General features: G+C 41.0%; 1 long non-coding RNA gene across 1 annotated transcript; it reads right to left on the bottom strand.

Annotated features, from left to right (window-relative positions):
• Positions 1-5,581: 5,581 nt before the first annotated feature.
• Positions 5,582-21,371, bottom strand: LOC143419468 (uncharacterized). Its single transcript, XR_013099449.1, has 3 exons — positions 21,096-21,371; positions 5,940-6,116; positions 5,582-5,854 (listed from the first exon to the last, which is right to left on the bottom strand). It is a non-coding gene; the product is annotated as an uncharacterized LOC143419468 (long non-coding RNA).

Genomic DNA, 21,371 nt, shown 5'->3' with positions numbered 1-21,371 from the left:
CAAACTTTTATGTGAATGGTGAAGTTAACAAACAAAACCACCGCTATTGGTCTGACACTAACCCACATTGGATGGATCCCTCCAAGACTGTTGGAACAACAAAAGTGATGGTTTGGTGTGGTATATGGGGTACAACGATAGTGGGTCCATTCTTCATCAATGGAAACATCAAGGCCACTGGATATTTGAAATTGCTACATGATGATGTGTTTCCCTCTTTATGCACTGAAGCTGGCACGCTCCCTGAGTTCTTCCAGCAAGATGGTGCACCACCACATTATGGGCGCCAGGTCCAAGCATTCCTAAATGAACAGTTTCCTGGAAAGTGGATTGGTCATCGTGGGCCAGTTGAATGGTCCCCAAGGTCTCCCGATCTGACCCCCTTAGACTTTTATCTTTGAGGTCATCTGAAGGCAATTGTCTATGGTGTGAAGATACGAGATGTGCAGCACCTGAAACTACGGATACTGGATGCCTGTGCTGGCATTTCTCCTGCAGTGTTGCTATCAGTGTGTGAAGAGTGGGAGAAGAGGGTTGCATTGACAATCCAACACAATGGGCAGCACACTGAACACATTTTATAAGTGGTCAGAAACTTGTAAATAACTCATGAAAGAATAAAGTTACATTGAAACCAAGCACACCATTGTTTTTCTTGTGACATTACCAATAAGTTTAATGTGTCACATGGCCCTCTTCCTATTGAAAAAACAAAACTTGTATCCAAGATGGCCGACTTCTAAATGGCCACCATGGTCACCGCCCATCTTGAGGAGTTTGCCCCCTCACATATACTAATGTGCCACAAACAGGACTTTAATATCACCAACCATTCCCATTTTATTACGGTGTATCCATATAAATGGCCCACCCTGTACATGTAGTGAAGCTGGATGTTTGATAGTAGTTTAAACACTGCTCTGTGGACTCATGGTTGGTGAGGATTAATTTTGTCGCAGTGGATCAACCAATAGTTTGATCAGCTTTAATGGTTCAGTTTCAGCTCATTCGCAAATCAATTACAAAATAACACCATTATAAACATGAATATGTAGTCATTTGTGAAAGGAAGCTTATAAACAGGCACTAGATATCAAATAAGAACCATGAAATACATTTGTGATTTCCAAACTTCATTCTAATACTTGTTCTGTAAAAATCAAACATAATATATTTTTAAAGAGCTAGCATGCTCTGTTTCACCATGTGTGTGCAAAGGGAATCCAGACTTTCAGGCGCTGTCTTGTTTTTTTGCTCGCAACTTTTTCAATTAGTTCTCTAAAATGTTTCCCAGACATCACTGATTTCACAATGTCCTAAACTATATTTTGTAAGATAGCAAAAAAAATGTGTTAGAATTTTGGAGAGAAATGAGGAGGTGGAGCAGAATTAGTCTATTGGTGTTTAAAACAACGAACAACATGAACGAAAAAATTCCTCACTGTGTAGAGCTGTGAGGCCCAATAACGCTACAATAATAACAATAACAATTACTGCAAGACTAGCTTCACTCTATGTATTTGAAAGTTTGTATGGCTGAGATATCCCAAAATGTTACTTTTAAAGGTCAAATTACTTAATGGGAAAAAAAATGTTACTTTTAAAGGTCAAATTACTTAATGGGAAAATGTTATCTTTACCAAAAAATGAACATGTTCACACCTTCCTCAACTGAAGGCATAATATATGCTCATTATTGGGGAAAAAATTGACACGTTTATTACTCAGGAGCTTTCTCCTAAACTATAATCAGTGGCTCTGAGAATTCATCAACTGAGTCACTGCATTGTTACATGAATGCTGTAACGGTAAGTCGCCACATTTCCTGTCTCCCGTAAATCATGTGTGAGCCTGCTCTGTAGCCCCAATTATGGAGAAATAATTCTTCACGTGGAGTACGGAACATGAAGAATAGCCTAGAGAACCAGCAGAACAAATCACAGAGCTCCAAATAACACTGATAATGAATGAAATACCTTTTTTTTTTAAAAAAAACATTTAAATCTGAGTGCAATGTTTAACATGAATATCTCAAAAGAACATTAATGACAGAAGCCTGAAATTTTCACTGATCGGGATCTGTAATTTGAAAAAGACAGCTCAAAAATATTTGGAGTATTTGAGGTATAATTTAGTAATGTTTTTATTTTTGTGGTATAATTTGTCATGTTTGCTCACTCCAGCATGACAGTCAAAAGAAAATAGCATTTTCTTCATTTTTATGACTGAGAATTACATTTTAAAAATTAATATACAGCTGTTATTTAAAGTATTGTGAAATAAGCCTACATAACTGTATACATTTTTTTTTTGTTTCAGTGTTTAATTAGCCATTTATCAAATATTTTCTTAAAGAGCCTGTCCTACATTGCAGACCCTGATTCATTGTGATGCTAAGAAAAGACAGTGGAAATTTTAGGCTTTTTACTTTATTATTTTTTAATGCCCTGAGATTTCGGACACCACGGCGCCAGCTGCAGGCCCAAGGCTGGAGCCCACCAAAACAACTCCCTGATAACGACTGTGTGATGACTATTCTTCCCGTCCCATGAAGGCCACCTGGGTTGGCTGGCAGACTGTTTACTTAGCCTGATAGAGCGAAGGACACTGTCTCCGCTGAACTCTGGACACGCACACACATACACTTACACTGATAAGCACACACTCATCCCCCCTCCCTTCCAAACGCCTTCGATGCTTGTTTCCTGAAGGGGCAGCACGGCGGGTCTGTGTGCCGCGCTGGAATGGTAGCGCTGTGCAGGGTGGCTGCTGTGTTCGCTTCGGATTACTCCTCAACCCCCACCCACCCCTGTGGCTTGTCATGTCTTCACAATGTTGTGCTGTGGACATTTATGTGCTTCTTGTGCAGAGGAGTTTTTTTGTTTCCTGTTCTCATGCTGTCCTACCATGGAAGCATAGCATGAGTAGGGGTCTCTTTTTTTCCTCTTGTACTTTCCCCAGTGTAGTGTACATTTCAATGTTTTTTTTTTTTTCTGATTCTACCAATCTCTGACCTGTATCCCCATGTAATGTTTGTGCTATATGTGTAAGGTCGGGGGGGGTCCTATTTCACTGCAGGGCAACCTGCATGTGACGAATAAAGCTTTGATTGATTGATTGATTTCAGTGTGCCAAAAAACCCCAAAAAACCCCCAAAAAAGCCTGAAAGTGGGTCCACAGACAATATTTACAAAAATATATATGTATAGATGTTGGTTTTTGTTAGGTCATCCCATAAAATTGAATTACTATAGTCAGGGTCTGCACTGGAACCTACATAACCCCAAAGTAAAGCAGTGAGAGGAGCATAGCCAAGGTTCTTTCTTCATAGAATAATTTTGCTGATGACATTTAAACTCAACTGAAAGGCAGAATTAATGGGACTCTCATGTATTAGCGTCTGAAAAGCATCTAATTAGGAATGACTTTATTTCTCAGCATGATGATGATCTCAAAAACACTGCCAGTGAAACCACACAAAAAACAAACAGTCACACGTTTTAGGAACTGTTTCCTGATCAGTAAAATGGCCTAACTCATGTGACTATTCACTTGTACCACTTTAATTAATTTATGAAATTAAATATCGGACTGTAATTATAGGCCAAGAAGATGGATGTTAGGGTTAGAAGAGGAACAGATGTGGCATCTGACCACCATCTTGTAGTAGCCAACATGCAGCTGAAGTTAAAAAAGAACTGAACAAAAACCACACAGTGTAGAGTGAAGTATGATGTCAGTCAACTAAAGATTACTGGCATGAGGGAGGAGTTTAGATCTCAGTTAAAGAACAAGATCAAGGTGCTTAATAAGCTGCACCAGGGAGAGGAGAAAAGCAGTATCCAGGCCAATTGGCAGACCATAAAAATACCATGAGAACAATCTCTCAAGAAGTGGTCGGAATAAAGAAGCACCATCATAAAGAATGGATCACAGCTGAGACCTTGGATAGGATAGCCATGTCTGGGCCCAAACTCCACTGCAGGTCCCTAAGTCAAACGATCACTGCAGCATTACTGAGAGTTGAAAAACTGTCTAAATCCTGCAATAAAATGATCAGCGTTGCTGCTTTACCAGGTGTAACAATTAAGTTCAACATCCAGGCAAAAAAACAACAACAGAATTTATGAAATTTAACGGAGTTAGAAGTTAGCAGGGAGTTAGCTCGCTAGCTTCCTTAATACACCATGTTCTGACTGAGAAATTGCTGAAACAAATTAAGACGTACGGCTCTGCTATCACTTCCGACATAAATGAAGACAGGAAACTAAACAGCAGTGACGTTTGTAGGATTACTGAAGTTGGTTTAGCTGGAATATAATGATATGCTAGTGACAAAGCTATGTTAGCATACGACTGTGCAGTTTTACGACTGCACAGCCACTAACAACTCCAACATCATTGTGAAGTTTGCGGACGACACTACAGTGGTGGGTCTTATCACCAATGGTGATGAGACGGCTTACAGGGAGGAGGTCAGCGCCCTGACCCACTGGTGTCAAGACAACCATCTCACCCTCAACGTCGCAAAGACAAAGGAGTTGATAGTGGACTTCCGGAGGTGCAGAGAAGTACACACCCCTATCACCATCAACGGCGCTGCTGTGGAGAGAGTGAGCAGCTTCCGGTTCCTTGGTGTACATCTGGCTGAGGATCTTACGTGGTCAGTACACACAAACAAAACAGTGAAGAAGGCACAGCAGCGCCTCTTCTTTCTCAGGAGACTGAAAAGATTCGGCATGAGCCCCCGCATCCTCAGGACCTTCTATCACTGTGCCATTGAGAGCATCCTCACTGGATGCATCACCACCTGGTATGGCAACAGCACCGCCTACAACTGCAAAGCTCTCCAGCGAGTAGTGCGGGCTCTGAACGGATAATTGGAGGTGAGCTTCCCTCCCTCCAAGACATCTACAGGAAGCGGTGCCTGAGGAAAGCGGGGAGGATCATCAAGGACTCCAGTCACCCCAGCCATAAACTGTTCAGACTGCTTCCATCAGGAAGGAGGTTCTGCAGCATCCGGTCCCGTACCAGCAGACTGAGAGACAGCTTCGTCCACCAGGCCATCAGACTGCTGAACACGTCATAGACACCTCACCTTCACTACTGGAACTTTAACATTATGCACTCCATACTGTACAGTAATGCCACTGTTTTGCACATGTCTCACTCTGTATATTTTATATATTGTTTACTCTATTTAATTTGTAAAATATGTGTACACACACACACATATTGTATCTTTCTCCACCTCTGAGTGAAGATAGCTCTTTCTTTTCTCTCCCTGTGAAAACAGCAGCTGGACCTTTAGCTAGAGAAAACTGATAGAAACGTTTGAAATGACCTGCTAAGACATGTTACATCTTGATGTTCACTTGTCTGCAGTAAGGCAGAGTACCTAACTTTCAGACTCCTGCAGTCATTCAAGTGCTGTGCCAGAAAAAGAAGCAAAGAAAAAACAAACAAACATTCTGAGTAGGGATGGGTACTGGTAATGGCACCGGTTCTGACATAAACGGTAGTAACCAGACCGAAAAGCAGCTCACATTTCGTTGCTTTATTTCTGTGCTTTTTTTTCCTGAGATGTCACACACTTTGAATTCTTGTTACGGCCGAGACCGTTTTGGACGAGTGACAGGACTCAAACGCAGGACGCCGAACAGCTCGTAAGTAGATTTTAAAAATAATGTTTAATGTTTCCAAAAATATTCATAAACAAAAAGGTGAGAGTGGACAAGTACGACGTTCCACCACTGAAACTAAGTAATGATCTGGTCCGGGTCAGAGAGGACAGCTATTCCGGGGATTGGACTGGAAAGCAAGTCACATTCGATCCAGGAAAAGGTCGGGGTCACTGTAACAGAGTGCAGATGTTCAGATACGGATAAGGAGACATATGAATATGTTGCTGGTTCAGAATCCTTCTTCGTACTGCGTACTTGCCAAAGGAGGTCGAAGATGACGTAGAGGGGTGAGTAGTCCGGGTGTGAAATCCAAAAAACTCCTGGCGTGGAGGCAGAGAGGCAGGTAGATAATTCGGGTATAGCCTGTGGGACTGCCAGATGGTCCAGCATCCAAATAGGTGCTCTTCGACAGGGGTTGACAGTTGGGTGTAACTGAGAGAGAGGCGCACAAAAAACAAACATACAGTGAGGCAAGGTGATTCACAAAATAAATAGGGAATGATGGTGGTGGCCTGCACTGACTGATGTTAGCAGAGAATCTGGCGAAGAGAGATTGAGTACGCTGGCCTTAAGAGTCCCCGGCTAAATTACCCACAGGTGTAAGCGATCAGCAAAAACACTGAGGCCCCTCCCCGGGGTGGAGACGCCGGCTCGGAGGGAGACACACTGGCACACACCCGGACCATGACAATTCTAGCCAATCATTTTACCTTTCCGAGGATAGTAGGCGGGTCCAGGTACGTACGTTCTTTTAGAGCAGAGCTACAGATTAAAAATGCCCAAAGGAGGCTAAGCTGTCAAAAGTCTGGCTGTACTTCACAGCCAAAGATGCAAACTCAGCAGCCTGCAACAAGTGCTTTAAGGTGATACTGTGCAAAGGAGGTAACACCTCAAATCTGATGAAACACCTGGCGACGCATTGCGGGGTTTTTTTTTAAAGCCGAGAAATGCACCGTATTTGATAGCTTTCTGCGAGACCTCACACCGAGCACATCTACTGCGGGTGTGGTGCCTGTTATCAGACCCGGAGTTAGCAACATCCCCCAAGAACCCGAAGAGTAGAGTCCTGGCCCCTAGCCCTGCCAGTGTAGCAGAAATGATGACGGATGATGACGGCAAAACAGCTGTTCTTCTCTGGGTGAGTAGCTTAATGTTGTTTGTTGTGTACTCTAACCACGTTATTAAATTAATGCAGGTAAGGTGAACTAGCAAACACTGTCGTAGTTACATGCGGCTGTCTTCTTGTTTGATGGCAGATACTCCCTTCACCCTGGCCAAAAAGGCTAAAATGACCAAAGAAAAAGAGGGAAACAGTTAAACATGAGAGGTTTTTGGGCAAAGTTTGTGGGGTTTTTTCCCCATTGTTTAAGCACCGCTTCCAGCCAAGAGTGATGCCATAAATCCCCTATAGCTGCAGAAAAGGCTAACATTGTTATCTTTTTACAAAAAAACAGCTGAACATGAGAGGTTTTAGGACAAAGTGTGTGTTCTCCATTCTTTAAGCACCGGTTCGAGCGCCGTTTAAGCACCGGCACCGTTTCAAAAGTACCGGTTTGGTACTGGTATCGGATAAAACCTAAACGATACCCATCCCTAATCCCAAGTGATTAACACACAGAGGATTTCCTTTCATGTGTTACCATTTAGGCTCAAAGTGATTTGATGTTTGAAGGCTTACAGTGACAAAATAATAACTTCCCTCAAATATATGTTAAACGAGCCAATTTAGAAAACATAAGGAGTTGGAAGTACAAATATTTGTTTAATAATGCAGGGAATAAAAATAAAAAGCAGTCAGAAAAAAAACCCCCACATACTTGAGAATTCTGCTTAAGTACTGCACTTAAGTACAGTAACAAAGTCATTTGTTACTTCTCACCTTCACCTCCTTTAAGCAAATTTTAGTGTAAGTGTACTTTGACACTTGCTTTTTAAAGCCACCAACGGTGTCACGGTTCTGGTTCAGTGAGCCAGGGTTTTGTATTTTGAATCATTATACATTCTTTTGAGTTCATTATTTATAATTTCCAGTCTTTTGGTTTCAGCGTTATTTAGAGTTCTTAAGCTGGGCACACTGTGTTTGGGGGGACCGGCCTGAGTTTCGCCTTAATCGTGTGTCCTGCATCGTGTAGTAAACATGGGGTAATGAGAAGCAATTAACACCTCATGTCCAGCTCCCAATCAGCAGTCCTATGGTTGCAAGAAAATCAAACCTGTTTGAATTCCCCTTGGTCTCATCATGTTTAAAAACTCCCTGTGCTCTCTTCCTCTACCTCATTTCCCTTGTTATCATTCTGTGTATTTAAGCCCTGTGTTGTTTTTTGCTGGTTCGCCTGTGTGCAATCTGCTGTGTCTCATCCCTGGTGTCTATGTCTCAGGCTCCTTGTTCAGGTTTTTGTGACGATTACTACTTTCCTCGTGTTCTTTTGTTAGTTTATCCCAGTTTAGGTTTTGTTAGTCTAAAGTCTAAACTAAAGTTAGTTTAGTTTCACTAAATAAATTCACTCACAGCTTGGCACTTGGGTCTGCTTTCTCTTCTGTCCATGCGGTTGCTTCACTAACCGTGACAAAAGATGTACTGTATTTTCCACACTATAAGGCACACTTAAAATCTCTATTCATCACTGATGAGTGTAACACAAACACATTACACAGTATTAAAAAACCTGCTTACCCTCTGCACAGATGTCTGAGAGACCACCCAGGAATGGTGACACTGTTTTCCAGAGAACTTATTATTCATTATGTTAGGAGCTTAATTTTGCATGGTGGTGTACACTGGTAAGAAGTTAAAAACCTTCATAGTGGAGAAAACCCAGGGTTATTCATGAAGTTACCTGGATAAGACCAATCCTGCTTCGCGGTACAGGTCTTAAACTTTTACAGGAAGGAAATGATAAAATCTCATTATTCAGTTTCAATTTTTTCAATTTTATATACTGTATACAACGCCAAAATAACAACAGTTGCATCAAGGCGCTTTATTTTATTGAGGTAAAGGCCCAAAAATAATACAAAGAAAACAAACATTTATTGACCACTTATCAGCAGGCACTTTGACACTGATAGAATCCGCGTTTTCATTTTTCTTTTATGAAATTATGTTTTTAATGTAGCGCTTGCATTAGTTCTGCCTGTTTCAATTCCGGCCAACTCTTCCAAGCTTCTTTAGTTTAAAATTGAGTTTAATTCAAAAACAAAATTAATGCTGCAAATTAGGGCTGCTCAATTAATCGAATTTTAATCACGATTACGATCTGGGCTTTCAACGATCATTAAAAATGACTGAGCCGATTATTAGCCCCTCCCTCATGCTTTACTCTCGCGCTGCTCCGTGTGGCAAATCAAGCGCACCGCTCTGCATTCCGAACACCCGTCACAACAATTAAGAGGACCCGAGGGAAGCTCGGGAAGCTAAGCAGAAGTTATTTGGAGAGGAGTGGACTGCCGTTGGTTGAAAAGAGAGGTAAAAAAAAAAAAAACTTCAGTGGTGTGGAAACATTATGGGTTCGCGGAGTCAGACGTGGATCAAGTAGACACAGTGTGTAAACTTTGCTATGGTGTCGTAGCTGCACCACAGAGCAACACTGCAAAGTTTAAATTTTTCATTTATTTCTTATATTGCAAACATTTGCACTGTTATCAGTATTTGCACACTATTTTATATTATTTTTTAAAGTCATTATTCAATACATTGTTATTGTTAACCCTTTAAAGCCGGTCAGAGCAGCATGCTCGTTTTGTATAACTATTTTTAAATCCCTGTAGAACCTGAACCGCTAAGCTAGCACAATAAATTTTTTTCCATATGAAACCGGAGGAGTTGTACTTACATCTTATGCCATCAGCTTGTCCTAGGTCACGGTTTCCTTCCACATATAGCTTTGCAAAAATTGCATAAAAAGCGCTTGCAGGAACAAAAACATAATATTCCAGAAACACGCTTTGCCGATCTGATCAGCTGTTCTTAACACTTCCCACATTGAAAAAGACGTCAACGCGAACTATCGCAAGTGACGTCATTTTCGCGGAAAATGTAGTTTTTTTTACTTGTAGGCCTTAGAACTCGAATTGCACTGCTGGAAATAGTTTATTTTGATGCACATGCACATTCTTTGCAAATTTTTGTTTTTCCTGCAGTATATAAAAATTGCTGTATCTCCAAAAATAAAACTATGAAGACACTCAAAATAAATTTCCTGTTGTTGTAAACTATTTTTTGCAATTTTTTTGTATTTAAAGTTTTGAGGGATAAACCTCTTAAATTTCTCCAAGTAGAAATATATGTAAAAAAAACAAAACAAAAACGATTTTCAATTTTTTTGTAGTTTATTGCACTTTTTTGCAATTAATGTAGTTACTATGGACTTAATACATACATATTATTAAAATATGGGCTATAACAGTTGTATTGATGTATAGCAACTTGAAATGCTCCCACAAATGGCACTACAGCATGTAAAAAAAAATAATAATATAAGCTCTGGCGGACTTGGTTCTATGGTAGATCTTAAAGGGTTAAATAAATATCGTCAAATAATCGTGATCTCAATTTCAGTGAAAATAATCGTAATTATCATTTTTGCCATAATCGAGCAGCCCTACTGCAAATTCATCCAGCAAATTTCCAAAAAGAATAAGTTCAATACACTGCCAAAATATTTTGTTTCAGGGTATTTATATATTTTACAGCTAAGCTATGTTATATATAGTATTTCTATCTTGTGCAATATAATACTTTTATAATCCATGTAATATAGTGGAGTATGTCTTGCACATGCTAAAGTAATTTTGTTGTTGTGCTGCCTTACTTTACAATAACAAAATGTCCTTTTACTGCCAACACTGCGGCCAACTGAGTGAGAGGCAGTTAGATTGAATGCCTGGCAAATATCTGAGCTAAGGTAATGTAGCTACGACGGCCAAAACATTTGTTCACTCTCACTTTTTTTTAAATTCCAAAAATGTGTTTATGGATTTGCTTTAACCATATATGGATATATACATACACACAAGGTGCCAAATAGACAGGTAAAATGCACTGAGGCAATATGTTTTAAAACTGTAACATCAGAGCAACAAATTTAGTCAAAACATTCAGAGTAGATCAGCTAATTTGACTGCAGTAATAAACAGTCTCCTCGTCAATCTTGGGTAGTTTAATGTCATGAAGTCCATTTCTTACTTTTTATTAAGCAATCATGTGTATGTGGGTTCCTTGAGTTTTCCATAGAAATACCAAAAATGCATCTCCCATATAAATGAAATGACTATGATTACGTTTGTTCATCATTTCTTTATATTTCAAAAACAACAAAAGGTTTCCCCACATCTTTTCAAAGGCAGAGTACCAATAATCATAAAAGTAAGGACAACATAGACAAACAGGCTTTCAGATGTGGTCTGGTAATGGATTTCCATGATTTGGCAATGCTGTATTTTACCTGTAACGATCAATAGATTGTGTTGTTTTGGTGAACTTTGCTTAATTGATTTTATACACATAAGGATTCATGAATAAGTATTGTGTAAAGAGAAGGAGCCTGAAAACACCTAGGCCGAGTGATTTCACTCACATGTAGGTGTGTTTTTTGAATAAACACACCTACATGTGAGTGGGTGATATTGTTTGAGTCTATTCATTACTTAATTTCCTCAGGCCTCTTACATTCCAGGAGATTAGTTCAAGATTGGAGTCACTGCTCATTCAGTTAATGCCCCATGTAACTTAACCCTGACTGCTTTTTATCTTAACTCTAAGAGCTTGAAATTACAACTAGAAAAACACTGCACCTTGAAAACAATGAACTCTTATAAACAAAAAAACAATCCTAGGCTTTCCAACATATGGAAATCTTGTATTTCTCCCTCCCGTCCTCATTACAACTTGGTTACACTGCTGGTCTGTTACAAGGAGCAGAAAAAACATCCTGTTGTTGACTTAAAGGTTTAAACTTCACTCCAATCATATTAACTGAAAACAGTGGCTAACTAACATTTATCAGAATAAAATTAGTTGAATGTAACGTGTCTAAGGCCGCCTGTATTATAACTGTACATCTATGGCCACAGCATATTGTTTGCTCTGAAGTGAGATCATTCATCAAAACTGCACCTTTCAGATGTTGCAATAACCTGGAGTCAATGTGAGTTTATCTGTCATTTTGTTGTCCGTTTCTCCGTATGAATTCTTCCACCTCCGCTGGTGTGTGGAACAGATGCCTGTTGAGGGAAAATCCTCATCGTTCCTGAGAAGATCGGTCCAAATTTTATTTTTAGTTCAAGGAGCTGCTGTTTTACCTGGTTTCCGCTGTTTCTGAACCTCCCCCAACAGGTCAGGAAAAAACATCACATGTTGCAGTCTAGTTGACAGTCATTGTGTAACCAGGTACCGTAGTCCTCTGCAACGTCCACGACAACTCCTCTGATGGTGACAGGGGTAGGAGGAGGAGCATGCTTCCTAAAGTTCATGATCAGTTCCTTTGTCTTTGTGATGTTAAATTGTAAATGGTTTAACTCACCACTCAACAAAGCTGTCCACCACCATCCCTGATACAGCCCACAACGGCAGAGTCATCAGAGAATTTCTGTAGATGACATGACTGAGACTTGTACCTGAAATCAGACGTGTAGAGGGTGAAGAGGAAGGGTGATAGGGCAGTCCCCTGGGGTGCCCCCTTGCCGCTCAGGATGTTGTGCTGTGGTCGATTTGTTAAATAGTCTGTAATCCAAGCTACCAGTGGGCCATCCACCTGCATTTCCGTGAGCTTATTCCTCAGCAGTGATGATCAGAATGTGTTATAAGCACGAGAGAAGTCAAAGAACATGACCCTCACAGTGCTCCCAACAATGTCCAGGTGAGAATAAGCCTGGTTCAGCAGGTAGATGATGGCATCTTCCACACCGATACGGGGTCAATAAGCAAACTGTAGGGGCAAGCCAAGGCTCCACTCCCAGATGCAGGTGTTTCAGGATGAGTCTCTCGATCGTCTTCATGACGTGTGAAGTCAGAGCCACTGGCCTTTAGTCACTGGGGATCAACGGGTTGATGTTTTTGGGGAAAGGAACCAGGCAGCATGTCTTCCAGAGTGATGGGGCTACAGTTTCACATTAACGTTAAAGATCCGTAGAAATTCAGACAGCTGGGCAGCACAACACCTGAGGGCCCGTGGACTGACACCATCAGGGCCAGCAGCTTTACTAGAGTGGAGTCTGCACAGTTCCCTTTTGATGTCATCTGCTGAGGGGGCAGGAGACTTCCCCAACCATCCCAACACCTCTCTTTTGTCTCAGGCCAGTAATGGCCCGCATTCCATTCCACACCTTCCTGGTATTGTTTTCTTGCAGTTTGCTTTCCAGCTTCCTTCTGTAGGACTCTTTTCCCTCTGCAATCTTGGCATTCAGCTCCTTCTGCCCCAGTTTCAACTGTTCTTTGATACTGTTTCTGAAAGCTCTTTTTCCTGGTGTATTGTGTATTGTTTTATTGTCTCTTGTTTTGCAGTCCACATATTGCTTGAACGTAGATAGAACAGTGGAGAGGGTTGTGTGGTAAAAATCGTCCGTTACAGCCACAAACGTGGACGGGCTTCGATTCAGGAGGTCCACTGTTGCAGAGCTGATGATGTCATACGCCTGCGCCATGTTAGCATCAGTGGCGACGTAAACAATGATGATTATGGGAAGGGAAAACTCTTGCAGTAAATATTATAAATAATAATACTAACAGTTCAATGTGTTTATTACACACCTTAACCTTACTGGGGGAACATCAATGGTTGTAGACATAAAGCTGCCCTGCTGCCAGGGTCCCTGTCTGCTCTCACCCACGTAAATCCGTTTAGATCCACCACCTGATCCGGGATGTTTTTATGCAGCAATGTCTCCGTGAAATACATAACACAGCATTCTCTGAAAACTTTCTCTGTCCTTGTTAGCATCGCAATCTCGTCCATCTTATTTACCAGCGATCTGATGTTACCAGTCACTACTGATGGGAAAGCAGGACAAAATCTTTTCATCTTCAGTCGTTCTGCTTTTCAGGCTCTGCAGCCATGGTAGTTCCTCTTGAACACCGTAGGTATCTTGTGCTGAACACCAGTGCGACTGTGCTGTCGGAGTCCCATAAAGTTACGTTGAAACCAAGCACACCATTGTTTTTCTTGTGACATTACCAATAAGTTTGATGTGTCACATGGCCCTCTTCCTATTGAAAAAACAAAACTTGTATCCAAGATGGCCGACTTCTAAATGGCCACCATGGTCACCACCCATCTTGAGGAGTTTGCCCCCTCACATATACTAATGTGCCACAAACAGGACTTTAATATCGCCAACCATTCCCATGTTATTATGGTGTATCCATATAAATGGCCCACCCTGTACTTTGGTGTATTGAGAAGTCCTTTGGTGTCCCATTGTTAGGGCTTGCATGTCAGAGTGCAGTGATTCAGTCTCTGTCTGGAGACACCACGTTTAAGTTTAAGAGAAATATCTTGTGCAATGAAATGCTTGGTTATGTAATATATTCAGAGTGACACATGAGAAGGATTGTGTAAACAGTTGCTTTTGTACTGATGACACATTTGTTGTTCATAATCCCCTGAGATCACACTTTCTTAGTTTATTAAAACTGAACATCTGTGTCTCTGTAATAGTGATGGGATTTCCAGCTCTTCAGGTTGTTTTGTTGCTTTAATTAATTTATTATTAACAATAATATCTTTTTTTTTTTTTTTTTTTTTTTTTTTGGTGTGGGAAATGCTTTTATTTCTTTTCTTTTTTTTCTTTTGCCTGTCCCGTTTGGCTCTTTTGCCATCAGAATTATTGTCTAAAGGCAAAGAAAGATGCCCAACGGATTTACTTTACCAAATTGACCATCCCAGCCTTGCCGTAATGGTCCATTGGATTCACCTTTTATTGTTTATTTTATTTTCACTTACTGAATACGGGACAGACTTGACTGGGGGAAAGAAGGGGAGAAAGAAAGAGGGAAAGAGAAACAGCTGAGAAGAGGGACGGGGGAGAAGGGCAAAAGACAAAAACCAACAGAATGAGCAGAAAAAAAATGCATATATCAATCACCTGGATCACCTGCTGAGAAAGAAAAAAGAAAACAAGCAGAAGAGAACAAGAGTAATAGAATAAACAACATCACAATGATATATGGGAATATGACAGTAAATACTAAATATTAAACATTATTGTGCAGCACATAAGATCAACAGAACACAGTGTGCTTTGAGGTAGCAGCCAAAAGGGTGTAGTTTGTGGGTGTGATCACCCGTGTGTACACCTGTGAGCATGGACGCGCTTGTTTTTTTTTTTAAAAGGTTCCTTCATGTAATAATCTGCTCGAAGGTGTGGCCACAGCCCCATCCTCCAGGGCATAAAGCAGGTATGGAGGAGATCAAAACTCCAGACATCCAGAGGCCCCCAGAACACAAGAGACCAAGGAAGACCAACAGAGGGGCAGCCGCGCCACTGTCCCAGAAAGAGCTGAGGAGAGTCCCAGATGAGGGCTCACTCAGCAGCCGCGGAGCAGAAGCCAGGGGGAGTTGCAGTGACGCGCCCGTGAGCTCCGCCGGCAGCCAGCCGTGCCTGAGTGACCGAGCCCCAGGCCGAGAGGCCGGGGGCACCCCACCTCCGAAGTGGCCCGAGCGAGCCCCAGGCTCCAGGCCCCGATAAGCGGCCGCCAAGGAGTGAGCCGGTGTGTACCTGGACGCCCATCCCCGGACACAAAGAACCACCAACGCACTGATGTCTGAGGGAGTCCGCCACTGGCAGGGGAAGTGGCAATAAAAAAATAATAATATAAAATTATGCACAAAAGGAATTAGTAATGTAAAAAAACGTGGTTTTCTTTATGTATGTTTATATATAAATATTTATGGGGGCCCCTAGAGACGAAACACGTACAAACTCCAAAACACATCTCTAACTGAACTTCCAAAACAGAGCTACCTAGATCACTTAAATTACAAAATCGAATGCATATGTCTATTGTTTTTGGATTAATACACAAACAATCATATATATAATATATATATATATTCAAATAATTAAAAAAAAATTTAATTTACCTGTTACTACCACACACCCAATCCGATTGTTGGTACTTCCTGGCTTGTGTAGCCACTAGGTAACAAAAGCTCAACACGGCCCCTAGCATCCTGGAGCACTTCTGTTGTGTTTTGGAGTGTGTACGTGCTTTGTTTCTAGGGGCCACTGTAAATATACTTTTATTTATTCACTCCACATAAAATGTAATAAATAAATTATAAAATACAAAAACCAACTATTTACATTTCATAGATTTCAACTTTTAACTACTTAAATTTTTTCCTTTTAAACAAATTTAAAGTGAAACAATACAAAACACTGCAAACCACAACGCAATAAGATATGGGGGGAAAAGGGGGGCCAAGAACGCCCAGATCTTTAATTAAGGGAAAGGTTGGCATTTAGAAATATTAATATCACACTCAACTGACTGTGTTTTATCTTCCCATTGCACTGATGGGTGGACAGTTCTTAGGTGCCTGTGCATGTTGTTTGTGGAGCCGGCTCTATATGATATCCTTTTCATGGCTCAGGGGGTTGGGAAGCGTATCTGTAACCGGAAGGTCGCCGGTTCAATCCCCGGACTCTCTGTCCTGGTTGTTGTGTCCTTGGGCAAGACACTTTACCCTACCGCCTACTGGTGATGGCCAGAGGGGCCGATGGCACGATATGGCAGCCTCGCTTCTGTCAGTCTGCCCCAGGGCAGCTGTGGCTACAACTGTAGCTGCCTCCACCAGTGTGTGAATGTGAGAGTGAATGAATAGTGGCATTGTAAAGCGCTTTGGGTGCCTTGAAAAGCGCTATATCAATCCAATCCATTATTATTATTATTATTTTCTTGTAGACTCTACACTCTGCATTTGTTTTGTCAATAAGATTGAAATGGTTCCAGACTTTGCTACTTTTCTTGGTGTTACTCATTTTCTTTACTGTACCTTTCCAATGTGACGATGTTGTCTCTTGTTCCCGGCTGTCTTTCTTTCCCTCTCCCTCCTGCTCTTGTTGTGTGCTACGGCTGTTGCAAGTGTAACTACCGCCCTGCCCCCTCAGCTCAGCGCTGAGCAGAGGGGGGAGGGGCGCAAACGCAAGGCTCTGTTTGCCGTCTCTGCTCAGCGCAAACACAAGGGTGACTTGCTGCGTGAAGCGAAAAAAAAGTGAAAGAGAGGGGAAGAAGAAAGAGAGAAAGAAAGAAAAAAAACCCACGGCTCCCAATAAGGAGCCGGCTCGCATCGTTCACTTCAAAGATCCGGCTCTAAGAGCCATTTCGTCCGCGACCAACCCATCACTACTCTGTAACTTGATGTTATTGTGTCCTCCGTTAAACTGAAGCATTTTTAAGCACATCAGCTATCTAATTACAGATCCACAGAAACACTGGTGGAAATAATGGTTTCATAAAACAATGATGTGATAATCTTTCTCAATCTGTTTAAATGATATGAAAGCTCACAGCAGAAGATTGGAAATGCGCTCCAAACTTGTTGTTTCTGAGATAAATCTAGATTATTCGTAAAAATAGACATGTTACACAAAGATTTAAATTTTTTTGGAAGTAGTTATGGTGATGTTTAGATATAATTTCACAGTTTTCTCCCTGGTTTCCAATTAACAATAAACAAAAATTAATGAACCCTTTTTCTGGGAATTTCACCAAAACATTGAGTTTGTTTTTAAGGTAACATCTTTTTCCTCTACACAACTAAATGCCCTGACTGACACCTGTTCCGCTTTAAAGTCAAGAAGGCCAGGGCCCTATTTCAGGAAGCCGGTTTAGAGCAAACTCTGAGTAAGTATACCCTGAGTTAACGAAAACTCTGGGTTTTCGGTTTCACAAAGCGAGTTTAGATTAATTCTGAGCGAGTTACTATGACAACACACTCCGTGAAGCTAACCTGCCCCCTAGCAGGTTTACTTCAACTAACCCTAACTTTCTCCGCCTCTTTGTCGGAAACCTGACTGTAGGAAGTGTCAGACATGGCGTGTCCCTTCCTTGAAGAGCCAGTAGATGTTGAAGCCCAAATTCTCCGCAGAGCTCTCCGCCGGGAGAGAGTGATCAGAGCGCGTTTGGACATTTTATCATTTCCTGATGATTTCCTGTGTGAACGTTACCGTTTTTCAGCACAATCTATAATTTATTTGAATAACATCCTCAGGCCTAATATTGCTCATGTGACACATCGCCGACATTCTCTCAGTTCTGTACATATTATTTGTATTGCACTTCGGTTTTTTGCAAACGGGAGCTTTCTGTATAATATTGGTGACGCTGAGCACGTTTCCAAGGCTACCGTCTGTCGGGCAGTCAGGAATGTTACAGTTGCACTGAAACGTCTCCTGTACTCGTCTGTGGTGTTCCCCGGTCATAGACCCACAGGATTTATCAAAGAAGGATGCCACAAAATTGCAGGTATCAGGATGAACAAAACTTAATTCATGATGTGGTGATACTTGAACTACTACTTAAATTTTACATTTATTCCCACGGTTCCCAGGCGTGATTGGCTGTACAGATGGCACTCACATTCCAATCATTGCTCCTTCAGTAAATGAAGGAGACTATGTGAACAGGAAGTCTTTCCACAGCATTAATGTGCAGGTACATAGTTCCCTGTAGCATTTCAAACTAACAAATTATTTCATTATAGTAATGGATGCTAATTTGTGTTCTCTGCACTGTGAAGATCATATGTGATGCTGCCAACATTATCACAAATGTGGAAGCCAACTGCTCAGCCTCTGTGAGTGGTGGTGGTGGAGGACCCCCACCTGTTTTTCAGGACTCCGCTTTTTTTCTGTTGGCTATAACGGGTCACATTTGAGCATACAGAGTAAGCAAATATGTACTTGTAATGTGCTCAGATAATTTCAATAAGTGCTTACAGAGGGGAAATTAATGTAGCCTCTAACTGCAATTGATTTATATAGGACAAACAGACCAAGCACTATGGCTCATAATACAATTACACCTTACCTGTTTGGACTATATTTTTATATTTCATTTTTACTTGCTGCCAGGAACGTTTGGGGCCTGTTGGGTTGCACCTGCGCTCAAATCACATCACAAAATCAAATGTATGAAATAAAAAATAAAATAAAATATAATAAAATAACGTGTTAAATGGGTGGAAATCCCTAGATCAATGTTTAAATTAACACTCATGCATTGACTCTGTCGGCCATGTTTTGCCATGCATGCTCCCTTTCTTTTGCAGCTGAGGCTGTGTTACTTTTTTTCCGCAAAATTTGCATGTTATCGCCCACCCCCGTGACATCACGCTCCAAAGCCCTATACTGCCATCAGAATTTCGGTCTCAAGCGCTGTAAAATACATTGACCGCGCCTTCTTTCCCTCCGTCTCCATGGTGACTCGCTTAATCTGTGCTCCACTGATCAGGGCTTTATGTATCCTCGTGCGCGCGCTTAACTTGGGGTTAAAGCAACTCCGCGTTGATTGAACTAATTGTTATCAGCCTTTCTGAAACCGAATATTCCGAGTTGGACAGTTCGGGGTTACTCAACCCTGAGTATCGTTTTTCACTCTGAGTTTTCTAAACCGGCTTCCTGAAATAGGGCCCAGGAGCTTACTGACACCAGTTTAACTGTGGAGTTTTGCCATAATGAAGAACCAGACACGCTTTACGGTAAAACACATGCAGGTTTTTTGCACATCAAACGGGTGGCCCCTACAGGAGGATGATAACACTCTGAAATCATCGATATCTGGACAAAAACATCAAAGAAACTTTGAAGGATAACTTGAAATATCACTAACCAAATAACACACCTCCTAAAAGACCTCAATCTATTTACACACATATATGTTTTGCGCTTCACATAAAGAACGAAGAGGCTTTCAGCTTTATCTCATTTTGGTCATAACTTGTTTTCTTCACATTGTGTTACCAACAGTCAACAATCTGTGGGAGTAAACCTAAACCAAACTACAAACCTAGATTGGGTTGTTGGTGACCTGTTTGTATTACACATCTGTAGGTACAGTACCTATGAATCGTTAGGATAACACCAACTGAATGTCTCTCCATCACATTAATCCAGGGCCGTGCAGAGAGGTTTAAAGGGGCGGGTGCTCAAAGTTAAAAAGGGGCACATTGAACCAGGCTGAATAACAACAACACACATTCATCAAGAATCTAATATGGGAAGGGCAGGGCTGTGTTGATCTGAGACTGTAGACATTAAAAAGTTCATAGGAGAGATGGTAGCTGATTAAACAAGTGTCATGAGATAATAACAAAATGCAAAGATTGGTGACAGCGCTTGGAACCATAAGGCAACAAAAAACTGTGAGAAATAATTTAGGCTCTGCCTGTGATTCACTCTTTGCTTCTCTTCTTCCTTCCATCCCATCATTTCATATATCACTCTCCACTTGCTATGTGAGAACAAGGCACAACTTGCTATTGCAATAAACTACAATCTAATTATCCACACCTAACAACTCTTGCACTTAATCTAAATGATGACAGAAAAATGTTATAGCCCTGCCTTTAGTAGCCTCACACAGCTCCTACTGTTTCCTCCTCATGTCCTTACCAGGCATGTCTGGACAATGTTATATCATGAGTAATATTTTTTTTTAAATTCCATCTAAATAAAACACACACATGCATGCACACACACTGACATTTTAGATCTTCAGAATACTGTATATACTATGGGCATCATGGTGCTGATCCAGAATCTTTTTATTATTATTATTTATTACTAGAGCTACAATAATAAAGCAATGAGGAGGGGGAAGTAATAAATATGAAATAATGTATTTATGATGATTCCATTTGTTTCACTATCCACTCTGTGCAGGGGCAAAGCTTATTACATTTTTAAACTGTAGAGATACAATCATTTTACTGCTGTAAAATCCAAATTTTGTCTTATCTAGAATATAAATCTTATATAATCTGCTTCTTAATTTATGTTCTTTAAAATACAGCTTGTGTTTTAATATATTATAATTATAATAATTATTATGTGGACATGCATATTAGATCGTTTTTTAGTGAAATATAATCCCTCCAGAAAGGCAGGAAAAGCCCGGAAACTTACTTTAAAACTAAATATGTTTCTAAATACTTTAAAACTAAATATGTTCCCTAAAACGGTGACAGAGCTACAGACCCATGACAGCCTTACACAGGTAGCCAGCAGCTATGACCAGCACTACTTGTGCAGTTAATAAAAGGACAGGTAATGTTTGTCGCGCTGTTGCACGCACAGCACGCTCGTTTGTTTCAGTTCGTCAGTTGCAACAAGACAGCTTACCAACGTGTACGTAATAAGCTGATACTCCTGGGTGCTATACACTACAGTGTACGCTGTACACCTACTTACTGGTTTTGTCGCATCAGTCTGTGTCTCTGAGTTAACTTGTGTTTCTCCTACAGCTCCGGACGGCTAAAAATGCGCGTGCTCTTTGTGAGCTCGTTCGCGGCTCGTAACCAGCGCGTTCTGCCGTCAAGGGCGATCATTGGTTAAATGTGATCATGTGACTGATGCAAGCCAGATCCTTTTATTTAGCAAAACTGTGATTAATAGTTAAATATTATTGTTGAGGGGCACAGACAGGACTCCGCACGCACACACACATTAAAAAAAAATAATAATAAT

This window comes from Maylandia zebra, linkage group LG7 (assembly GCF_041146795.1).
Source record: "Maylandia zebra isolate NMK-2024a linkage group LG7, Mzebra_GT3a, whole genome shotgun sequence".
Classification (NCBI taxonomy): domain Eukaryota; kingdom Metazoa; phylum Chordata; class Actinopteri; order Cichliformes; family Cichlidae; genus Maylandia; species Maylandia zebra.
The sequence above is the reverse complement of the archived record's forward strand: the minus strand, read 5'-3'. Positions and strand labels throughout refer to the sequence as shown.